Source organism: Phodopus roborovskii, unplaced genomic scaffold, assembly GCF_943737965.1.
Source record: "Phodopus roborovskii unplaced genomic scaffold, PHOROB, whole genome shotgun sequence".
In the NCBI taxonomy this organism is placed as follows: domain Eukaryota; kingdom Metazoa; phylum Chordata; class Mammalia; order Rodentia; family Cricetidae; genus Phodopus; species Phodopus roborovskii.
The window spans coordinates 2,084,353-2,109,840 of record NW_026126603.1 but is presented as its reverse complement, the minus strand read 5'-3'; the positions used below and the strand labels follow the sequence as shown (position 1 = coordinate 2,109,840).

General features: G+C 44.0%; 1 protein-coding gene across 1 annotated transcript in view; it reads right to left on the bottom strand.

Moving 5' to 3' along the window:
• Fam107b (family with sequence similarity 107 member B) overlaps nucleotides 1-22,961 on the bottom strand; it is a 68,758-nt gene extending 45,797 nt beyond the window's left edge. Inside the window, exon 1 of the mRNA XM_051205789.1 lies at nucleotides 22,800-22,961. The gene's annotated coding sequence lies outside the window, so the exon portion shown is untranslated. The remainder of the gene's footprint in view (nucleotides 1-22,799) is intronic.
• Nucleotides 22,962-25,488: the final 2,527 nt, after the last annotated feature.

Here is a 25,488-nt window from a genome sequence, read left to right as displayed (position 1 = left end):
ATAACTCTGAGGAATATGACATCCTCTTCTGGCTTCCACAGGCACCAGCACACATGTGACATACACTCCCACAGACAGACGCACATACACACGAATAAAATGTTTAAAATTAATTAAGTCTTACAAAGTATTTTCTCTCCAAAGGTATGCTGCTTGATACCTGTGTTTTCTCTTCAGCTCACAATGTGGTAGCTTCCTCCAGAGTTTCTGCTCCATCCCGGGGGCAGAGCCCTTTAAGCTCACACTAGAACCCGTGCTTTTCATAGCACACAGCCATACTGGCCATGCTGGGTAAGAAGGAACAAAATGAGGAGATCTCTACTAGTAATCCCAGGCTTGCCCTTCACATAATGCCCCAGGAGTAAATGAGCCACTTTTTCCCCTAAACATCTCTGGACAGTTACTGTTTCTGTGACCACAGCAGGTCAGGAGGTACATTTAATTAAAACCAGTGTGTTCTTGTTGCTTAAAGTACTCTCATTTAGGAATGGCTCCTAGTCAAAATTCTTCCCATCTGGATAGCCCTAAAGCTGACACCGATGGTAACATTTAATAAAATGTCCATACTAATGAGGAACAATTTAAAAAGCAAATGAATAAAGTCTTCATGTCTAAGGTTTAAAGCTTTCGTTAATTTGACCCTGACCTCAAGCTCTGGAGGGTAAACGTCTGGTCAGGTATCATCAGAGAATGCTGGCTCACCCACCCTCATTTAGGAGTTCATGCATTCCACCAACTCAGTCTGACTTACTCATCTGTCTTCACTTTGCCAAAGCTTTTTCAGCCATTTCCTCGATGTTAAAAATACAGTGAAGAAAACTGTAGAATAAACAAGCTGCTTCCCTAACGTGGATACAATGTTTCCTTTTATGATTCTGAAATGATAATGGTTTATAAATATGACAAGTCTTCACTGGGAAGAAATCCATCTCAGAGTTGCTGAAGAGATGGGAGCTTGCCAAACTGTTCACTTTCTAGTCCTGTTTATAAAGCAAATCACAGCAGCCCTCAGGACTTGTTTCCCAGTCAGGAAGACATTCAGAAAGCAAGAAAACTAGGAACTATACTTTTTCATACACAAGAAAAAAGACCCCTTGAAATTTCTGTTACAGAAAAAACTATTGGGGGTTACAGAGATAGCTCATCAGTTAAGAGTGCTTGCTGCTCTTCCAGAGGTCCAGAGTTCAGTTCCTAGCACCCACATGTGGGGGAAGGGATCATAACTGCCTATAAATCCAGCTCCAGGGGATATGATACCCTCTTATGGCCTCTGCGGGCATCTGCACTCATGTGTTCACACACATATTAATAAAGACGATTATAACTATTGTAGAAGAGATTAACATGAAGAGGTCTGGGCAGAAGGGAAATCTGCTCATCTTGCCTGATAAATCCCTGCTGAGGGCTGAAGGTAACAGGATCCAAACTCTACCAGGAGCATGCTCACTGAACTCATCTGCTGTTCATCACATCAAGCAATGATCTTGTGCTCAGACTCCCCAAAAGGACAGAATATTTCATTTAAACTCAGGCAGAAAAAAGAACTCCAGTCACATGTTTTCTTTTAATGCTATTACGGTTTGAGTCTGAAATGTCCCCCCCACAGGCTCCTATGCTAGCACATTTGGTCCCCAGATTGTGGTACTGTCTGGAGAAGTTGTGGAATCTTCATAGTGTGAGGCTCAACTCTGGGAAGTAGGTCACTAAATATGGACCTTGTGGTGCTGACTCCCAGAGCAAATGCAACCTCACACTCTCGCCTCCCAGGGCAAAGCCAACTCATCCGGCCATGCCTTGCCCATCATGACAAACTACAATCCCCCTGAAACTGTGGACCAGAATAAGCCTTATGTCTCTTAAGTGGTTTCTATCAGGTACTCTACCTCAGTAATAAAGTAACTAATTCCAAGACAGTATCAGAACTATAATGGAAAAGGTTATTTTCCTATTAATTTCCATGGCCTCCCCAACACAAGCATCCAGAAAATGTCTACAGTGTAGGAAGGAGCAAACAAACTGATTTTTGTAAACTGTTTTCCCAATTTTCATCTAAAATAGTTACCAATTGACACACCTACTTTTAAAACTAATTCATTAAAGTGCATCTCCTAAGTGGCTTGAGCATCTAAGTGACACTTGTAAGTAGCCATAGCAACTGATGGGCTTCCAGGAACAGTAGAAGGTACTACATGACTGAGGAGAAAAACCTCAAGGCCTTTGGAAAAAACAAAAACTGAGAATCACATGTTACTATTCAGAAGCCAGGTTTCTGACTGCCCTGGAATACAAAATATTTACTTTTGAATGGGAAAGTAACCTCACAACTGGAATAAACCAGGTAAAATCCTTAAGAGCTGAATGGCACTCTGGTGATTTACCAACATTGACCTCCATACTTAGCCAGTGACAACCCTAAAGCTGTCACCCAGAGTCTAGATAGCCAAACAAACAAAGGCATTCCTGTATTTCAGTCCCATTCTCTGGAGTGAAAAGCACAACAACAACAAATCTTCAAATTCAAGTTGGCCTACGCTTATGTTTTAAATCCTAGAACTTGGGGTACTGAAGCAGGAGGATCACATGTTCACAGCCAGTATGGACTTCTCTCAAAACATTAAGTAGAGGTAGGGATGAGTACTTGCTCAGCATGGACAAGACTCTGGGTGTGGTGACCACACTGCACAAGCAAAAAGAAGTTTGGCTGCAGGGCTTGAGAGATGGCTCAGCTTGTATCCCCAGCATCCATGCAAAACAGAGGTTAGGAAGTCATTAGGAATGGCCCCTTATGAATGCCCATATGTAGTTTGGGCCTTTTCCTCCTGTGTGTGTCTCTGATCCCAGTGATCCACCAGCAAGATGTGAGGTAGACACAAAAGAACCCTTTGAAACCTGGAACCAGCTAGCCTGAAGAACACAGCCAAATAAAGGAAAGAGCCTGTCTCGAGAAAGGTAGAAGGAGAGGACTGACACACAAGGTTGTCCCTTGACCTCCACAGGGGCACTGCAGTATACATTTTGCACGCATAGAGACATGTACACGAACACACACACACACACACACACACACACACATGCACACAGTCATACATATATTATATACACCAGTTACACACACACACACACACACACAGAAACTACTCAGTTCCCCATATTAGAACACAAAATTCTAAACATTTTGTCATGTCATTCTCTACATTCTTTTCCAAGAAGACCAAGGGCACCATAAGTGATGAGTTATGCATATAAACTAAGTCAGACATACAAGTGTATAAATAATGAAGAATCAGAAAGCAACCAACGTGACACTCATCAGGACTAACGTAATTTATAGGTCTCGGTGTTAACTGCATTAACTGCTTCCTGGTATCCATAACCAAAAAGTCACATATTTTTCATTTTCAAGCATCCAACTTTCTCAAGGGAATGGAACAAACATCATAACATGCTAGTCTAGAAGACACTTCCCACATGGCTTAGATAAGGAATGAAGAGCAACAGTACAGACAATACCCTCATTCATCCACACACATACAAGCGCAATGAGCACACGGCTATTTCCTACTTTTAAAATGGCCAGAGGCTCAGATTATGCCTGGTCCTCAATTCACTGCTTCCAGGATCCTAATGTCACACCAAGATGGATCTCAAAATAATGTACTCTGCAGAACAGTCCCAAATCATCTCTGCCTGCACACAGGGGTATGCTGCTATCCTCTGAGATGAAGATATACAGAACCCATGCCCTGCTGTGTTGACTAATGTGGGAAGAAGTCTCCCAGGATGAAGGATAACTAGGGCTCCAGTAAACTAAGGAACACACCACATAGCTGTGCCTGGATAGGACAAGGCTAGAAGATGGGGAAAACCTGCAATAACAAAAACACACATTGTCTATGATACAGCTGATAGGGTCTGAGGACAGAAAATAAAGCAGATGTTCTCTTCAGGGTTTTCCAGAGAGGGACCTAGGAAACTGGAAAGGCCTAGGCAAGTATAAGAACGGACATTAATGGAAACAAGGTCAGGGAGGGGGCAGGGGAGACAGCACAACCCTAACCCTAACCCCATTCCTTGAGATCCAGCCTTATTATGCACAGACCTACATGTTCTGGGGACATCTACCTCTGCCATCACTGCAGATGACCACCCCAGCAAGTTTTTCAAAATCAATATCCATTTGGTAAACGACATACTGTGTAAGGTTCCAACAGTTTACAATTGTGGAAGTTGTCTCTCCAGGTCAGCCATTTCAATTCTAACTTACTGCTGACAGATCCCTTGTGACTCTTCTGGTTGTGGGACGATAGGATAAACCTGTCCTCACAATCAAGAACGCTGTACTGTCATTATCCTGATTCAGGTTTGGAGGTGTAAGCACTCAGCTTCAAAATAGCTTTGTCGTGCTGTCCCCATAAAGTTCCCAAAAGACTCACCCTGACATGAACGGAAAGCAGACCGTGCCCCAGAGACAGCTTTGAGTACATGCCCTCAATAACAAGCACACCCAATGCTGTCAGCAACTACTTTACTGTAAAACTCACCATCGCTCTTCTCCAGCTTACTGGAGATGCAGACTCAGGCAGGTACTTTACTTGCCCAGTTGACTGCAGATCCAGAGATGGACCCAATCGGTGGAATGCCAGGGCCCATCCTCTCACTGTATTTTTAATTTAAAGAACTAGGAAGAGAAAAGAAGTGAAGACAGGTCCTTTCGCTTGGCCAATGAAAGAGGCAGGGTCTCAGTTAAGATCCAGGGGCAGATATATGCAGCCCAGAACTGAATATACTGTGAGGTATCTACCTGTCACTAATAAGTGACAAGTGACATGAAATGCAGAACCACAGAACAGACCACAGACCTCTGCAAACAGGATATGGGTGCACCTTCCTGAGCATACACCCCCACTTCCCAGATGCCCTTCAAGATTCTGGTGTGTTTTGATATCTGTGTTATCACAAGCTTGTTGCATAGCTCTCCAGCTGTCTTTTGTTTGGTGTTTTTTGTTTGTTTGTTTTGTTTTGTTTTTAAGAAAATGCTCAAGGAACTTCATCACTCCACCCAAATCATAAAGATAGGGTGGGTGGAGACAGAAAACTCATTTGCAGATATTAGTGGCCAGGGAGGAAAAAGCTACAGAGGGAGAGAAAAGAAGTCCAAGTCCATCTGTTTGCTAGAAGGGTCTTCAGCATTTCGACCTGCCAGGACACTCCTTGCCATCACAAAGTCACTTCCTAGGAGCCTGGGATAGAGATAGCACTCAGTACAGGATGCTGCTTTCTCCCTAAGAGGCCCATTGCTGTCACTGTCCTTAGAGAAAAGGGTTCCAAGTTCAGGACATGTGGAACACACACACACACATACACACACACAAGAGTAAAGACTGCCTAATAAAGGAATTCCCATCTTCTGCTGACAAACACAAAGACTGGCTGGAGGGGGTGGGGGGAGTGAAACATGGCTCTCTGAGGCTCACTCAGCCCCATGGAGTAAATGGTGAACCCCACAACTGAGTACAGACAGAGGCTTAGGGTCAGCTGCCCAAGTACAGGAAGCAGGAAAGCCCTACAGGGAACTCAAAGATTTGAAAAACAGGGTCCCTACCCTGTTTCCAGACCTGGAAAACCTCAGTGCATTATCAAGTGAACACAGGCACAACCCAAAGGTAGGAAAGCAAGCATGTCCCCATGGACCTGCTTTCTCATCCCCAGGCATTCAGGCCAATGGTCTTTCATCCCATTTCACCATGAATAAAGGCATCTCAGGCACAACAAAAGTCTACATTTGATGGCCTCAAAATAAAATGGTTCAAATAAAAACCTCACTCTTAAAGTGAGGTGGTGGTAGTCCATGCCTATAATCCCAGCAGATAGGCAGGAGGATCTCTGAGAGTTCAGTGCCAGCCTGGTCTACAAGAACTAGTTCCAGAACATTTAGAGCTTCACAGAGAAACCCTGTCTCAAAAAACAAAAGAAAAAAAAAAAAAAAAAAAAACCCTCACTCTTGATTCCCAAAGGAGACAAGGAACACAAGCTTGGTGCTCTCTCTGCAAATGAGGACCCCAGACCCCTCCCATTGACCTTACTCCCTCATTTCCACTTTTCTGAAATCAATAAAAATAAGGTTTCCAAAACCAATTCTCATTGGCCTGGAAAGTAAGCAGCTCAGCCTCCCCTCCATCCTGTCTCCCCTGTCTCAGCAGTCCTAGCCAGCACCACCTCAAGGACCTTAGGAGCTCCCAGGAAGAGAGACCACTGTCACCTAAGAGGTTCCAGAAGAGATACAATGACAAATACTGTGCCATGTGATGTACTGAAGTTTCCAATATTAGCTGAGCAAACAGACAGTTATCTAAAACAAACCCAGAGAAGAGAGCTCAGAACTACAATGCACAGTGTCTTTTAGAATTCAAACAGTAAATACCCAAAGAGAACAGCCAGGTCTCTCCAATGACACAGGCAAACTGCTGGCTCAACATGGAAGCCCCTGTGAGACATATCTTTGGTTGGAATTTTCATTCACGCATACAATGAGCATCTCTCTGCAATCATGTGCATATAAGCCATATTATCTGCCATAGCCACAGAAGTTTCTGGAGTGGATAAAGGCTCTGTTAGTAACAACACCTGAATTAACCAGTCAAGCCAGGAGAATACTGACCCTATGCAAAAGGTTCCCTCCTGCTCTTCTCCTGTCACAAGCAAGGGATCCTGGGCCCTGCTTGTTGTCAACCAGCAGACAATTCGTAGCTACCAAGCCTCCATGAAAGGACAAAGACACTGGGAATGATCCCCTGCTCAGCATCACTGCTTACCCTGGGTTTGGGTAACCTGATCTGGTGGTCTTCTCATGTGCTAGATTCCTGACCTACACCAACACTGTTACTTCTACCACTCCCAGACCTTCACCTCCACATCCATCCTGAACCCCAAAGACCTACCTTCTCTGCAGAACATTTTATTTCCTTGCCTCTAAGAATCAACCTTGCCACCTTCCCATACTCTGAAGCAAGCACTAATCACCTTGATTACACCACAGGTCAGGTGCTGTGCCTCTCCTACAGTTTACCGTTTTGAACCCTAACCCAAAATGCAATGGCATTTGGAAGTGGAACACTGGGAAGATAATACATACTCAAAGTAGAGCCCTTCTGATGAAATGCACCCTTAGAGATAGGATGGAGGAAAATCATTATACTTTCCCTCTCTACCATGTCAAGATACAGCAAGGTTACCTATAAACCTTAATGCAGGCCCTTCCTAACACTGAACCTGCTGGTGCCTTCATCTTGGTCTTCTTGGTTTCCAAACTAAAAAGTGAGTGTTGGTACTTAAGCCACTCAATATCTAGCAGCCCAAACTAACAGCCATCACATTTTTATGCCTAGAGGTGTCCCCTCCATTCGCTAATTCGATTCTGTGCTGGATAGTTTCCTATCAACTTGACACAAGCTTAAGTCATCTAAGAGGAGGGAACCTTAACTGAGAAGATGCCTCCATTGGACGGAGGTTATGGGAAGGCCTGCGATGCATTTTCTTCATTATTGGTTGACAGGGGAAGGCCCAGACCATTGTGGGTAGTCTTGTATTCTGTGGAGGAGTGGGGTGAGCTAAACGGGTTATGGGGAGCAAGCGGAGTAAGTAGCAACCCTCCATGGCCTCTGCATCAGCTCCTGCCTCCAGATTCCTGCCCTGTTTGAGCTTCTGTCCCGAAGAAAAGTGATATGTAAGTAGAAGCCAAATAAACTTTGTCCTCTTTAACTTGCTTTTGACTGTGGTGTTTCATCACAGCACAGTAACCCTAACAAAGACAATCCCAAAGCTCCAGGTTGAGCCCTCTGCTGACTCTTACCTCATCTCTATATTTTACCACTACTTAGTTAGTCTAGCACTTCAAGAGCAGATGAAAGGTACGTGAGAATGGGACCAATAGAACAGGTTAGCCCAAACCTGGGACAAATTCCCTGAGTCCTATTCAGATTAAAAGTCTCATGCCACTGATAGCCATGCTGACAGTCACATAATAGGTCACATAGAAATACCATCCTGAGGAGGTACACATGGGGAGCATCATTGGTATCTGCACACAGACACAGTGCCCACGTTTTACCTGCTGCCTCACTTCAGGATGAGAAGGTGAAGATGAGGAGAACATTTAAGTCCATGAGGGAAAGAACATCTCACATGTCACACCATTCTAGCCAACATCAAGATACTTCCTCTGTGTTCCGTTAGAACCAATGAATGACTAAGGCCATGGTGGTAGTTTAGATGCTTCAACCACAAGGAGAAGAATTCATGTTTTATTCCCATGTGTTTATCTTACATTTATTTAGGATGTACTGATAAGTATGTTCAACCAAAGGAAGTTGTTCGGCCCTAGAAGTCAAAATGGAGAGGCAGCAAAGAAAGTTCTCATCCTAGAAACAAATGCCAAGACTTTTGTTTCTATAATATGAGAAACTATTTTTTTTAACACTTAATGTTTTAGACTTCCTATTAGTATAAACAGGACTTGTCTCTTACACACAGAATTTCAAAGTCTACCATTCTTCTCTGCAATAAAAACATCACCATCTCAGTGACTTTTTATTTCCTATTCCTGCTTGTATTCTTGGTGGTGGCAAACACATGGGCTATGTATGATAAGGCAAGATTGTGACAGCCAACAACACTGTATTAACCTAGAGGTCTGTAAGACCCATGGAGAATATGGATCTTCACTCCCCAGCTAAGGAAAGGCGCCCCCCCCCAATCACTCATGAGAAGCGGTCTTGATGCAAAAGCATGAGGTATTTTATATTCCAGTGCACTGGGGTCCCGCAGCCACACTCCACGTGGGGTGTGGAGGCTGGGAACCCTGGGTACAGGGTTCAGACAGCTTTTATAGGGTTACAACAAAGCCCGCGCATTACAAACCAATCATCTCAATAGCATCCAGTGTGGACCAATCAGTTTGAACTATCCAAGCCCGCGCTTTGCCCAGGAAGTCTGCTTTCGCTAGGGCTTCTGGGTAGCGTGGTGCAGCTCATTTCCTGTTCTCATTCACTCACAGGTGCTGTCAGTAACCCACCCTGGTGTAAACAGTCAAGAATGACCTTTCGCCTACTCACTGCTAGGGGGCAGAGTCTAGGGTGAATTAGGCTAAATGTTTCCATCCTTACAGTCAAGGGAAGAATCCTAATTGCAGATACATACTAACAAACTTTGGGTCCTGTGTGAGTCAACAGGTTCAGCACACTTTATAAATATGAGGGCTGGGGAGATGTCTTAGCAAGTAAGACTAGTTACTGCATAAGAATGAGGACCCGAGTTCAAATTCCCAACACATTAAAAAGCTGGATGTAGCCACACATAAACCTGTATCCACACTGGGGGTTGTGGGGGAAGGAGAAGCAAGTGTGTGGCTGGGGCGTACTGCCTACTAGGCTAGCTCCAGGTTCAGTAAGAGGCTCTATAGTGGGGAGTAACAGAATAGGATTTCTTTCTCTCTCTCTCCCCTTCCTTGCTCTCTGTCACTCTCTGTTTCTCTCCCTCCCTCCCCTTCCTTACACACACACACACACACACACACACACACAGAGAGAGAGAGAGAGAGAGAGAGAGAGAGAGAGAGAGAGTTGTGAGTTCTCTAAAGCACCATCCCACATTCAATCCAATGCTAATTGTTGAAAACTCCCTGGGTATTAGTGCAGTGACACACTTCAGAGACATGGTTGGGTATGAATTTATGGAGGACTATCAAATGAGTCATCCACACATAAAAACAATTTATCTCCATTTAAAAAGCTATGTTGATCCACATGATGCTAGCAAAGCACACAGACCAAGTGTCTGACAATTATTCTGAAAGGGCTATAAATAGGCCATTTTTTGAAATTAGTCAGCTATGCACTCTGTTCTCCACAAAGCACATGCGTGCAACATGTTCCAGACGTTATACACAAACTGCTTAGTTTCTAGCAGAAATGGACTAGAGGGGAAAAAAACAACAGTCTTGTTAGAGTCACGGGTCTCAGCCATTAAGTGTGAAATAGGAAGTGTACAAAGAATTGTAATTTAGGGGCACTGAAAGCAAACAAGTATTCTCTGAGCACATGGGGTGGGGATGGGGAAGGCAAGCCAAGCATAGTTTCTATTTTATCACAAGCTATATGAAGCTGCTCATGGACCAGAGAACAAACCACATCCAGTGGTCACTCCTCTCCATTCCCCTTATCCTCGAGTGCTTGTGTAACATAGGTAGCTCATCTAAGGAACAGCTCTGGGGCACACACTCCCAGCTGCAGAGAGAAAGGATGCCTGAAGCCTGAAGGAAGCAAGGCTAACCTCAGGAAATCAACACCAGACATCTTCTCCCTCCCTTTCTCACCAGAGGGGTGATTTAGGGCCTGAACTCCTCCCCCATCTCCCACCCACATACCTCCCCAGGGGTACCTTCAGGAAGCCTCGGCTCCACAACTGCCTGGAATAGGGAAGAGATGAAGGAGACAAGCAGTTCCCAGAGGGTTCCCAGGTCAATTCCCTGGAGATGCTTTCTTGTATTTAAAGGGTAAATGGGGATTTTATAAAATAAAAAAATGGTCAGAGGATTTTATTTTTGTGAGTTGGCCCAATGCATTTATCATAAGATACAATCAGTTCAAATCTACCAGACACTAAGACTCTTGAAGCATCTAGCACGCCAAGGTTCTTTTAATGTCTTTTTACAAACTGAGAGAAATGACCATTTAAATAATAGTTACCCTTGCTAGCTAGCACATCAATTTCCACTGACCAAACTTAAAGCTAGTATCTTAAAAAAAAAAAAAAAAAAAAAAAGAAAGTACAGATCCTCAGAGTTCATGGGACACACACATAAACACACACACACACACACAAGCTCACATTAAAAATAGTAAGAGGGATAGAGGGAGGAAGGCCAACAATCAGGCAGGACCATGGGATGATGGGATGGGTACCAGCACACTTTCTGTAGTTAGTATAATCAAGATCCATGTGATGCTGGTGATTATGGAGTGCCTCTGCTTTGGTAAAACGGGGTCAATTATAGTCCAACATCATGAGTTCATAAGAAGTCTAAAAACTGATGCATAACAAGCTAAAATTTAGCATGCAAATATTAGGGAGCACTTTTTCTACTGTGATTTTAGGCAACAAACTACCATCATTAGCTGTGTGGTCTCAGGAAGGCTGCTTGAACATCAAAGTATTAGTTTATTGCACTGCACCTATCCCCTCAAGAATAGAGACTGGAATCATGACTTACTGATTTCTGTGGCTTTTGTAAGCATCGTTTTACAATGTCAAATTCTTTTAACACTCCAGACTTCATCTTTTTTTATGCCAATGGTCAGAGCCAAGAGTTACTGGATACAATTGTATATAGTCAAAAGTATGATCATTAAGACACTGCATCTGTGGGAGAGATGCCCAACTCTTAATACCATCATAATGATGAATCTTGTCACAATGTGGTTTCCAAAAGCACATTACAGTACCAAGAGAATGGTCATCCATACAGGAGGAACCAGTAGATTTCCATGCTCCCTGCCCTTCAGTAAGGCCAGTGTGCAGCTTGCTGGTGAAGTAGGATAATTTCATTTATGGCATGGTCCTTTAAAAGGAGCACTCTCTATACGTCCTACTGGAAACACAGAATTCCATCTTTCCCAACCACTCTTACCACTGAAGTTGAAAACTATCTGCTATTTCTCCTGTTTTGGCAGAACTAAAACTGCTGTTCTTTTGCTATAATTCTTGCCTAAGGAACACAAACTCAAGACTCAGTGCCCACGTTTATTGATAGAGGGGAGAGAAAGGGGAGTGCCTGGTGGCCAACCGAAAGCAGGAGAAAGAGAGAAGAAAGAAAGAGAGCAAGGGAGGGGGGGCAAGAGAGAAAGGGCAAGAGAGAGAGAGAGAAGTGTGCTTGTCGTGCTTGTCATGCTTGCTTTAAAAGGGAAACTTGTACATAACTGAGTCCCTAGCAGTCAGGTAAAGCTTGAGCAGCCAAGTAAGTCATGACATAGAGAAGACTTGGCCATGAGCATCCCGCCCATCATGGGGGGGGGGGGGAGGCCGGGGTCAGCAGACTGCTGGTTCCCAACAAAAACGAAATTATCTCAGTTTTTATCATTTTCCCCGTGTGTGTGTGTGTGTGTGTGTGTGTGTGTGTGCGCGCGCGTGCGCACGTGCATGTGTGTACACATGCAAGAGCATGCACAAGTATATGAGAAGGCCACAGGTTTATATTAGGTATCTTTCACAATCACTATCTAACTTATTTATATTTAGAGTTTCTCACTGAGCCTGGAGCTCATCAACTGAGTGAAACTGGCTATCCAGCGAGCTCCCATGATCCTCCTTTCTCTGTCTGCCCAGCACTGGGATTACAGATACACACTGATGTTTGGGGCTTTTGTACAGCCTCTGGGTATCACATTCAGGCCATCACACTTGCACAACAGGAACTTTACCAACTGGGTCAACTCCTATGCTCCTCATTTAAAAAGAAACATGGATATTGTGTGTGCCACAAGTGTAATGTGCCCATGGAGGCCAGAAGAAGTGATTAGATTCTCTGAAACTGGAATTATGATGGTTGTGAGCCACCCAACACAGATTGTGGGAACTAAACTTGAACCGTCTGAAGGGTAGTAAGCACTGTTAACCAACTGAGTCATCTCTCCGGATCCATTATTTTTAATTCACTAATGACTTACCTTTTCTAAGAAAAGTCTGGTCATACACGGCCTTAACACATCAGAAATTTACAAATGGTTACTGAAGAAAATAGAGGATGATGGTCTGTGCCACCACATGGAAGTGCACCTCTATAACCCTATGCTATAAGCTCCTAACAACATAAACAAAATTTATTATTACTATAAACCTGACACAGTAACACATATAAAGACAGTACAAATAGCAATTAACTTTAATGGTAGGAAGTACACACTGCATGTAATAACTGGAAAAGCACAGCCACTCTGTTTTTCTCTGTTAAGTCCCTAATGTCCTTAAGCTACTTCAACATGGAGTTTGGTCACTGTAGGTCTTATCTCATGCTTATGAACTTGATCATCAAACAATCTCTAATGAAATACTTAATTCAAGCAACCATCATCAATAGATGCTAACAACATTAGGAGAAAGGTCATCGGGGGAAATTCACAATGAAGGATCAAGCTGCCAACACAGAAACCAATGATCAATGTTCACATTGCCATGAGTGACAGCCAGACATCGTCTTGGGATGATGCAAGATGAAGCAAATGTCACTGCCAACAAATCATCCCCTGCCAAAAGAACTGACCACCAACCCAAGGGAAGCAGTGGGGCTAAGTTCCAGTCCACAGGAACTAGTGGAACAAGTGTTCAAAGCAAACCTCAGTCCAGTCCAGGAAGTGGGCCATTCTATTAGACAAGTGGCCTGGTTCCTCAACATACCAGCAGCACAAAGAAGAAGGTGCTTCGGAAGAACAGCTGTGCTGGATTTAAAGCCTTGAGAGGAAGAGCTACCACACGCAGCCTGTGGACTTGGCTTCAGAGAAACAGGTATAATAAAGCTCCTGTCACACTACTTAGAAATGAGGCTGATGTTAAGACCTAGACAAATTCCACAGATTTCTGGGCTTGCCCACATCTTGCCTGAGTTTTCAGTTAACAGCACCCTCAGCCACCCATCAGGCAATGCATAGAGCCTAGCAACAGAAATAAGCAAGGATGGTATGCTCTGCCCAGCTCAGGAGAAGCCTCTAAGGTCAAAAGAACATGGGACAGTCCTGGGAATACCCCAAGAGGAAACTTGCAGATCTTCCCCACCCAGAAACTTTTGCAAATAAGTTTATAGCAACCCAGGGTTTTGTCTGAAACTTATTCTTGTACAAAGCAGAAAGTCAGTGCTTGGAGCAGAGGAGTCAGACCTGAAGTGAAAAATTGCAGGACTGGTAGCATCCCGCCTTCACAGGATGTTGACAAAACGGGAGACAAGTGATGCCAAAAAGGTACTCAGACTTTTCCATCTTAAACCAGCCTCCACTCTAGCATCTCTCCTTGTGAGGTTAGGGTAGGATTTGACTTTTGTCTTTTTTCACCAACTTCAGAGTCTAGCACCACACCCACTAATCTCTTTTAAGAAAAAATAATAATAATAATAAAATTGGCAGACTCTCTGAAGTTCAAACAAGATACGTCAAAGGAAAACAGTTTAAATTAAAATTGTTTTTTCTTCTTCTTAAAACAGGGCATTCTAAAAAGAAATGCAGTCACTAGCTGTGACTCTGAACTAGTTAAAAGATGGAAGGCATACTATCTTTGAAAAGCTAGTGTAACAATGCTACAATTCCATCTTAGGAGCTTAGGAAGATGTGGAACTAGCAAAGAGTGTCTTGCCAAAAACAAAGAGTAAAATTTAGGTATGAAGTGTGCCCTTATTCCAAACAGTTCCCTGATGTACAACAGTCACGACTCATCAGTGCTTGCTCCAGAGAAACATGTCATCAGCCCTTACCAAGCTACTGGTGTGAATGGGTGGTTGAAAATACCGTCCACAACTTACTTGTGATACATAAGGAATCCTTTTGCAATACAGGATATGAGATCTTCTAATAGGAATGTTACATAGATAGAAAAAAAAAACTGTTTAAATATGCAATTGGCACAAAGAGGAGAAAAAACATTAATATCTAATGCAATTATATAATCATCTTTAAAAATGTAAGCTGCCTAATTAAATTCTGTCCAGTAATAGCTAAGTCATAAATAGCCTCAGGATACTTCATACAAAAAAAATGTATTTCTGGTAAACAACACATTTAAAACATAGCTCAAGCATGCAAGCTCTGCCTAATGGCATAATTATGTGCTTTTAATCTGGTGCCACTCTGATGCTATGCCTAAGAAAATTACCCCACAAAAGGACCACTTTAAGCCCCCATAATCTCCATATGGTAACACAAAACTGAAAATTCAGAACAACCATTTTTTTTTAAAGCTACAACTTCAGATTAATCTGCAAGCCTATTTCCCTACTGGAAGCCCCAGCCCTCCCTGAAGAAAAGATGTGCAAGCTTTAAATACTGGGTCAGAATTGCTTAGCGGCATGGTGAAGAGGTAGAAGGACAAAGCCTAAACTTGATCTTAGCTTTACCACCCTGAGCAAGCTTTTTAGTCTCTCCAAACTCCAGAGTCCTCCTTGGTCAAGCACTAACCACACAACCACTCTCACAGACTCTTTTAGAAGATCACAAAAGAAACATTAACAGAGCTGTGCATTGGGAAAACTACCATTTTTATTAATGCCAACATAAGGTACATGCCAAGGATGTTTCTCCCATCAGCACAGAGAACATCCTTCTAAGAAAGGCCAAGAATGGTCCTCAAAAGCATGAATTATAAAGCCAGGTGGTGGTGGAGCACATCTTTAATCCCAGCACACTGGAGGCAGAGGTGTAGGCAAATCTCTAAGTTCAAAGCTAACCTGATCTATAGAGTGAGTTTCAGGACAGCCAGAGTTACATAAACCCTGTCTCAAAAAAAAAAAGACAAAAACCAACCAAACAAAATGGTATAGGAATTGTAAAACAATGAAATGAGCCTCAAAAACATTATGTAGCTGAACAACGCCAACCCAATAGGCTATACTGTGTGACCCCATTTGTCCAAAATTTCTGGGGGTAAAAAAACAACTCTGGAGACAGAAAGTGAGCTGTGGTTACATAAGCCTGAGGATGGGAATGGGAACTGATGGTGGAATCTAAAACTCAACTGGAATGATGGCTGCCAAGCCTACAAATTAAGAAAAAAGAAAATGAACTGCTGATAATAGGTAAATTCCATGAAATATAAATTATATCTCAACTAAGCATACTGTAAAAACACAGAATACCACAAAGGTGAACTGGAAAAAAAACGCATTTCCAAGTGCTCACATGAAACTTCACATCCATCTGCCACCATCATTCAGATATAGACAGAGCAGAGCAAAATCAAAATGAAAAGGCAGGGATTGAGTTGCAATCTAAACCCAACTACCAGCCTCTCCCAGGGCAACCTCTCAGCTTCTCTAATCCTTGGCTTCCTTATCTGTGATACAAGAATAAAGCAATTTCAGAAGCTACAGTGCATTATAAAGATAATTCTCACCCAATCTTTCTCTTCTAGTAAATGGCATCATAGTTCATCCGGTGGCTTAGGTCACATAATCAGATGTCATTCATGATTCTTTCACTAGCCAATATAAATCCAAATCATTAGCAAGTCACAGTGGCCTGTCATCAAAATATACCACCTAACTCTCACCATCTCCACAGTCACTAGAGCATCTCTACAGTCACTAGAGCATATCTCCACAGTCACTAGAGTAGTTGAGTATCTACTTCCATTGACCTTCCTGTGTCTATGTTGGATCCTCAGAAGCCACCACTACTCCCCCCAGTAGAGAGATAGACAGAAAATGCATGACCATCTCTTCTTCCCCTGCTCAGGACTTTTCCATGGCCTTCTGTGTCAGCCAGTTTCCTCACCATGGGACCTCATCTCGAACCCTTCCTCTTGCCTGCCCACCTTGCTCCATCCACATTAGCTTTCTTATGGTTCCTTCTACAGCAAGCTCCCATGGACCTCATGCCCTTTACTCTACCCAGACAACCTGGAGTCTGTTACATACTTGTTCCCTTTGTTCAAAACTCAAAATAGGACCCTCATCTTATCAAAAGCATCATTTCCTCTCCAGCAGGTTCAGCCCCCAAACAGACTTGTTTCCTTGGCAGCACAGCCAGAAGAACTACCTCATCTGTGTGTTTATTTACTGTCTATCAGTCATTAGCACACTAACTCCAAACTAGTGGGACTTTGGTCTGTTCTGTCCCCAGACCCTAGGACCTGCAATATGGACTGGCACACACCAGTATTCCTAAATGCTGAATGAACAAATTTCATAAAGCATTTAATATTAGGCCTACTACATAGGGCACTACAAAAAACTGTTAGTAGTTGGAAGTACTTATATTGTCAGTATTTGCATTTGTTGTATTTTACAGATAAGAACACAAGACCCTTCACAGTCCATGTCAAACTTTAGTCTATGATGTTCCCAGTTTCATGAGTATAGAATAACTGAACTAGGCCCATCACAGCAGGACCTACAGGAAGTACAGCGCATCTTCCTCCCCATTCCAGTCCTGCCTTCTTACACCATCTCCTAAGGAGTGACCCATGCTCTGAGACCCTGGGGCATGCTCTACAGTAGCAGCTGACAGTCACAGGGTACAACATCGGGTATAAAGACAGGAAGGTAATGGTGAGCGACGGGGAGTTGGAATGATCTCCACTTACAAAGGAGGAAACTGAGTATCTTGCCTCAAACCATGCACTAATTTATGGCGAGCCTGGCTGGAATCTGGCTTCTCTCTTTCAAGCACACTACATTTATTACTCTGTACAACCACAGAATAAAAGAGAAAGGAAGAGGGAGAGGGGGAGGGAAAGGGAGACTAAGAATGAACTTTTGTCACACTTATGACCACAGTTATACCTATTTCAAATGACACCAATTTTTTTGTGTGTTGGGGGGGAGAACACTATATACCTACATAAAGATGTTCACAATGACATTCTTAACTTTGCCCAGGACACAAGACTCCTCATATCTCTATCTTGGACACTTGTAAATGACTTGTGCTCACTTAAGACTGTGGGTTTTTATGCTACAAGTATGCAAGTCTTATAAAACTCATTATCATTAGCATCCATTGGGCTCAGACATCTTTAAACCTGATGTTTCATTTCCACTCTCAGAGGGTGTATGCTTATGAATAGCGATGTCAGGGTTCTACAGCCCCTCTCTCTTACACACCTCATTATGGAAGAATGACAAAACCTGAGTCCAGGAATAGAAGACAACATGGAATTCCTAAGATCACAACCAGATTATCTTTACAACTCTCCAGGGAACACGATGAGAAAAGATACCAAATGAAGAGAGGGATAGAGTCCTGCCCTCTCCAAGCATCCCTGTGCCAGGATGTGACATGCTGCCTTACTAAAACTCTCAGTTATAAGGCCACAGGTGAAATTCAGGTTCCAGGCCCTAGCTCATTTTAATTGGGCTTTTCACTACTGAGTGGCGGAAGTTCTTGGCAGATTTGAAGATGAGCCCTCTTTAGCTAAATCATTACTGGCTGGCAAATCATTACTAATTCTGTAGGCTGCCCTTCTACCCTGTTCGCAGCTCCCTCTGTTCTGCTTTTGCTTAGAAGGGATTTCCACTTACTTCTGAAGTTTTTGCTATGTTCTGTGTGTCACATCCATGAAATCATCTCTAAGGCCAGTGTCATGACAGTTTCCTGTTTTCTTCTAGAAGTTTTGCGGAAACACCTAAATATCTACCGACAGATTAAGCGTTTTGGACAAGTGTGGTGTATACTCACAATAGAATACTATTTGACCTTACAAAGATGGAAATTCTACAGTATAATACAACCTTGATGGTGCCACGCAGAGGGGCCAATGCTGCATGGTGGCATTTCTGTTAAGTGCCTAACAATCAAGTTCACAGACTCAAAGGAAAGAAAAAATGATGGTTGAAAGAGGCCAAGGAGGGGGTAAATGGGGACTTTCCAGTCAACAGCCTTAAAGTTTCAGTCAAGCAATCATCTCTAGATAGCAGATGTTCAGGGCCACGCCTGTAGTCAGCAATGACGTACATGACCCAGGTATCCTCCTGTCCCTGCCTCCCTGGACTTAAATTACAGGCTTACACTGCCCCTGGCTTTTTACATGAGTGCTGGGGATCTGAACTCAGGTTCTCACATTTGTGCAGGAAGTGCATCACCACCTGACCCTTTTCTTTGTGCTCTATAATAAAAAATGTTTTAAGTGTATTTTAAAAGGCCATCAAACTGTAACCTGTATCCTATCTTGTTACAGAGAAAATTTAATGATTCACTCTTAGAAGCTTACAAAGACTCGACAAATTCCCTAACTAAAGCTTTCTGTGTCTCATGACCAGCAAGGGCTTAATCAGCAGCTGCCCAAGGCGGGTGGATGGAGGAGTTTCTCCTTAATCCCTGCAGCACACTCTACCAGCACTCCATGCCTGCGAGTGCAGAGTGAATAGATTACTGTTACCAATACCAACTCACATCTCCCTCGTGACCTCACACAAATGTGTGTTACACACACACACACACACACACACACACACACACACACACACACACCACTACAGAGGGCAGATCAACTACAGGCCCAGCTTTACATACTCCACTTTGAGTGACATCTTTGGTAGAGCTGCCGTGTTCCTCTGATGTAAGCAGAACCCTCCTGAACCTATCCCCTCGTCTTTCCTGTATACCAACCACATTGGAAATACTATAAAGCTAGTTTCTCACTGTTTTCCCATAAGCTCCTCTAGCTACCTCTTCATCTATACTAGAATTTACAGAAATAGGAGGGGAAATACAGCTGTAGTTGGCTGATCACTGTGTAACACCAGTATCCATTTCTTAGAATCTCTGTGGGTCAGGACACCATGTCACTATAACTGATTTCAAGGGCTACTGGCCCTGATGTTTACCGTCAGTGAAGACAATGCAAATATACTGTGACATCCCTCAGCCATTCCTAAATTCTGCACTAGAGACTGTCCCAACATCCTAGTCAAATTCTAGACAAAACACAGCAGACTACCTGTTAGTTCAACTAGCCCCAGTCAGCAGGCCTTGGTCAACTCATACTCCCAGATCCAAGTGTCTGCTCTGCCACAACAGACTTTACATGGTTAGAAATTTAATTCCCATCCTGCCCTGTGGTTTCTATCATTCCTTCTAAAACAGCATAAATCAAAAAGTGCTAATTTCTATTTACTGCTGCTCTACAAGTCATTAAACAATGTAGGGGTCATTTTGTATGATTCCTAAAATGTCTCCCTTAACTATGCTGCTGCAAGGGCCTCGTTGTTCTTGGTAACTACAGTAAACTCAGTGCTTGGCCCCTAAGTATCTATACAAAGCTTCCCCAGCAACCTCAGAAGCAGTCCCATCGATTTACCATGTCTAAATGGAAACCCAAACCAGCTTCCCAAATAAATGTATTTCCTTCAGGGCTGAGGCACAGAACCCACGATGCTAGGTGGATAAAATAAGCAAGCATCCATTCTTTTAAGTGCATTCTCACAATTACTAGGGATAAGGAAAAGTTCAGATGGAAGACCCAGCACTTCTCCACAGAAAGAAAAAGAGAAAATAGATTGCTTCAAGCAGGAATAGCAAAAAACAAACAGGCGAAGATTAGACAAGGGATGACATAAGGAAATGGGAAGGAAGTTCTTGTGGGATCATGCCAAAGTTAGGCAAAGCTATAGATGCATACATAGACTTTCAGTCCACTCAGTGCAGGGTCACTGAGCCCCAAAGCTGGTCAATTTCTCCCCAGCACTTTTCCTAGACTCAGCACATATTTCTAGAAATATGGATTTCCACAAATGTCTGAAAATCCAGATGTCACTGAACCAAACCCTTAAGTCCAGTTTCTGAAAACGGTCTCACACACTGAATTCTAGAAGGATGGATGGGGCATTTAGACACTACAACGATTACTAAGACACAATATTCACCTGTGCCCACTTCTACCCTCGACCACTGCAGAAAAAACCAGTAAGGACCCTGCCTATCTTCACTTGTAGCACCTTAAACAAGGGTCAGAGCAATGAATGCCTGAGTGGCAGCACCTGGCTCCCTACAGGTCAGAGAACTCAATTCTCTGAGCTTGTCTTTCAAGCACAAAACAAGCCTTTAAGCCACTTGGGGAATGGACTCTCCAGTCCTGATACTGGCTCTCATCCTGCATGACAACAGAACAGAACTTCCAAATTCTGACCTGAGCTCCAAGTTGGCGGTTGTTTCATGCCGCCCAAAGCCCCACTACTCCAAATATGCATGCAAACTCCAAATGGGAGGAAGAGCAGCAAAACCATGTACCTGATAGCACACAGCCACAACTTCCTCCTTATGTCTCCTGGCTTCAAACACTATTGCATCATCTCCTCAGCACTCTGCTTCTAAAGAGCTATCTCAAAGGCTTCTTTCTACTTTGCATATTAGAGAACTCAAAGATCAAAATTTTTATAAGGGGAAAATAAAAGTAATGACAAACATGTTCACTGGCCAAATATGTAGCTGAATGGCTTTTTAGACAGCCAAAACTCCTCACTGCACAGCAGAAACTTACTTTACTTTCTCAACTCTCTGTTGAAGCATGTGTGGATGCATCTGAGCAACTCTTTCCATCATTCATTTCTCATGAATCTCAGAATATTTTTAAAGGACAAGATTTATTTGCTTTTTAAACAGTCAGTCCCAAGCTACTCCTGAAATTAAAGGAATATATATATACACATACATACATATATATATGCATATGCATATACATATATATATATATATATATATGTATCACATTATTTTCCTTCTCAATTCTCAATCCCTCCCTTCTGAATAAGTAGTTACTGGCAAGACTCTGAGAAAATATATTCCCAAACAAGTTGTTGGCCTAAATCTCTGTGAAAGTGGCAAAGGAATATTACAGTATTAAATGTCATATTTTGGACAAATGTAAAGGTTAGAAATTAGTAATGTGTTCACTTAGTCTACACATACACACAAACACACCAGGAATGAAGCAAACATGCCTTCGTCCTCAGGGCATGTTTGAGTGATGGCCACATGACTGGTTTTTTTCTTTTTTGAAATTTTCACAAATGTATACATTATATAATTGGAAGTGTAAAGCCTGAAACTACAAGCACTAAGGAATCTTCTCTAGACGGGCACCAGCGCCTTTGGCGGGATTTAAAGCAACTTTAACAGCTAACATTTCCAAATGATAGAGAAGTAGCATGTCTAGAAAAAGACACCTACCTGTCAGCAAGAAAGCTCAGATTCAGAAAGTCTAACATACCTCACCTGCTCTTATGTTAGTCCCTTCAGTGTCACGCCCATTCTAATCAAGTAACTTCTGTTAGCAGTCCTGAACAAAAATTTTTCTGAGGAGGAACTTGTGTGGTTGGTGTCTGCACTTCATCCTCTCGACAGGAGCCCTCTAAATTTCAAAGAGGGCTGGGATGCTTCACTTCCCGCACACATGTCAAAACTTGGCTCTAATGCATCAGATTACCTCCCCAGTCATCCAGAAATGTTTCAGGAGCCAATCACGGAACCCAAACAAAATGTAGGGACTTCTTGTGCGTAGACATCACCCAACCTCCTGGGGTTACCGGACTCAAAGAGGCAAGCAGAAAAGTTACTTGCAGAAAGGAAACAGTGTCACCACCACCTTTCTAAGCAACGCGACCCCGCCTTTGTCTGCCGGGCAGGAGCTGGCGTCGGGCCGCTGACCCCATCCTGCTGCCGGGGCAGGCAGGCAAGGCTGGCTGGCATCTGGCCGCAGGCGGCGCAGCGGTCGCAGCCAGGGTCTCGGGGTCTGGGTCTGCAGGGCCGAGGATACAACAATGAGCCGAGCAGCAGCCCGGAATCGCCTCCTCTCCAGGGGCCCCTCCGCCCCAGCGCCCCTCCATCGGGACCGCCGCCCGGGCCCTGCACCCTCGACCTTCCCAGGCAGCGCAGGGCCACCCGGCTCCCCGCCGCCCGCTTGCGCCCGAGGGACCGCGAACCCACCCCGTGCTGCTTGCCAACGACAGGGTCCCCCGGGCCGGGGTCAGGCAGGCGTTGCTGTGTCCCCGCGGGCGGCCGCCTCGCAAGCCCCTCGTCTTTGTGTGCGAAGTAAGTGTGGGACCAGCCTACCTCGCACAAAGGCGCGCTGCTCCCCAGCGCGCTCCGCCGCTTGCGGAGGTAGCCGGCACCTTGACCGCCGAGGTGGCGAGAGGGCGGTTCCGACGGCGGTTACAACGCCGACTCCGAAGCCCGTCCGGCTCTGGGCGGCTCTCACACCCCGCGGCCCCGCGCGTCAGAATTAAGTGGCGGGGCGGGCCGGGGGCGGGGCGAAGCCTCTGAGTCATCACTAGGCCACGCCCATGCTTCAGGCCACGCCCCGAGTGTCCGACCATGCCCCTCCGAGCATTCTGCTCTGGTTGGCCCTAGTGGATGGAGATGAGCGATGGGGGCCCTAGGTCAGATGGCAGGGCCCTCTGTTGTGTTGCTTTTCCTTGGTTAGCTTGGGGACCCAAAAAAGAAGAACAGGACGGTAGAAAGAAAAATTGTCACCTGTCTAATGGAAGGTGACAGATGCAAATTCACTGGGTCCACAATGTAAAATTCCTTATGCACCTGCTTGTGTGTGTTCTCTCTCATCTTTCTGTCTCTGCTTTCGTATATGTGTGCCTTTTTTTTTTTTTTTTGTCTCTCTGCCCCTATGTCGTTCTGTCTCTGGATGTCTTTTCTGTTTCTGTGTCTCTTAAGTCTTTCTATGTCTCTCTCTCTCCCTCTCTCTCTCTCTCTCCCTCTCTATCTCTCTCTCCAGACAATTGCATTCCTGCCAAATACTTTTGGAAGAAAACCCAAAAGGAATGTGTTATAATTACACAAACACAACCAACTGAAGGCTCAGAACCCATGACCCGGGTTTTTCTCCCCACCCTCATGAAAGGACAGTTGGAGACTTAAATCAAGAATCTCTATTCTAAATTCTAATGTTCATTCTCTGGCTCTCTTACATCAAATTGTTTCCCTGGCCAATCCAAAAGTTCTAAGATCACCATGTACCCAAATCACACCAGATACAAAAGCAGGACCAGTCTCAGAATGAAAAGCAGACCAGCAGGCTGATGGTTCTATAACAAAAACTTTTTAATCTTCTTGGCAACAGATGACTAAGGATTTATTTATTAAGAAACTTTTCTGACTCAAAGAGCTTAGGTCATCTTCACAAAGGAAAAAAATATTCTCAATGGATTTCAATGAGCAAATTACTTATTCCAAAGGTATCTGTCCTACACAGTGCCCTCAGCCAGCTCTTGGCCACCCTCCCTACCCAGAAGCCTGTTAAACAATAGACTTGCTCACCCCGGGATTTACATTACTTCACATTAGTCTGAAATATGATGTGTAATAATGATAACTTTGCAATACTTCTTTGGTACTTATAGAGTTAAACTAAAAACTTGTTTTGGAATATATACATATATGTGTATATGCATATGTATGGGTATATATGGATATATATGTATATATATAAATTTATATAATTTTTAGAGCCTTCCCAACCTAAGCGCAGTCCGCTTGCACTTCACTCACCGTCTGCTGTCATTCCTCCTCACCCCTGACCTGCATGGTGTTTGTCTCTCCCTGATGGCTCTCTAGTCACCACAGCCTAGAGTCCTACTTCTCCCCACACTGGTGTCAACCCCTTAGACTCTCCCCTTCCCCATCAGCAGAAGTGCAACACTTGCCTCTCGGCTCTGTGGCCACAGTGTGGTAGGGGTGTCCTAACCAGTCCTAGCCACCATTGTCACAGTGTTCCACTTGCTTTCTGGGTGAAGTTTGCAATACAAACTGCTCAGCTTCTGCAGCTGCTAAAATCTCTGTTTTAGAGACTTTTCATGCCAGTTAGAAAAAAACATCTGATAGAAACAAGGGAAGGAGGGACTACTTTGGTTCACAAGACTGAGTCCTTCCTGGTCACTGATGTATCTGATGGTAACTCTTTACATCATGACCAGGAGCAGGTCATTTTTCTCCCCCTGAGACAGGGTTTCTCTCTGGAACTTAGGAGCCTGTCCTGGAATTCACTCTGTAGACCAAGCTGGTCTCAAATTCTGGGATTAAAGGCATGTGCTGCCACCACCACTGGTGCCCATTATCATTTTTAAAGCCCACCATTAGCGATGATAAGCAAGCACACCAGAAAATTCCATGGCCCACCCCCCACCCCAAATACCACCACTGGCTGTGGGCCACACACGGCAAGAATGAACCTGGAAGTGTCTAATGTGTATCAGGTTCCCAGTCCCTGCTACAAGGTGAAGTTCAAGCTGCTTAGACCAGTGTTCCAAAGGAACCTGAACTGTGCCCGCATGCTGTCCCTACATCCCCTAAGCATCCAGAACTTTGCTCAGCCACTGTGCCACTCTTGTTCTGTGGCCCTGTTCTGTGGCTGTAGACACTAGACAGCAGGGTGAGCAGGTGACCTCATACACTCTCCCACATGCTTCTGCCTCTGCCTGGTATACCTCTACTCATTCCCAGATCCAAAACCCTCTCTGAGTCTAAGACTCCTCTGAGAAACCTTCCCGACCTGCTGTAACTGAATGGGTTCATTCCTCCCATCCGTACTGAGCACAGCATTGTAATTACCATACTGCATTGCTAATACGCATTCCCCTAAGCACATTTGGTGCTTGACGTGTGTGTGTGTGTGTGTGTGTGTGTGTGTGTGTGTGTGTGTGTGCGCAGCCTCAGGCTTAATTTAACATGTACCATATAAGAAGTGCTAGGGTCTATATTCTATACTCCCTATAACATACAAATTGAAATC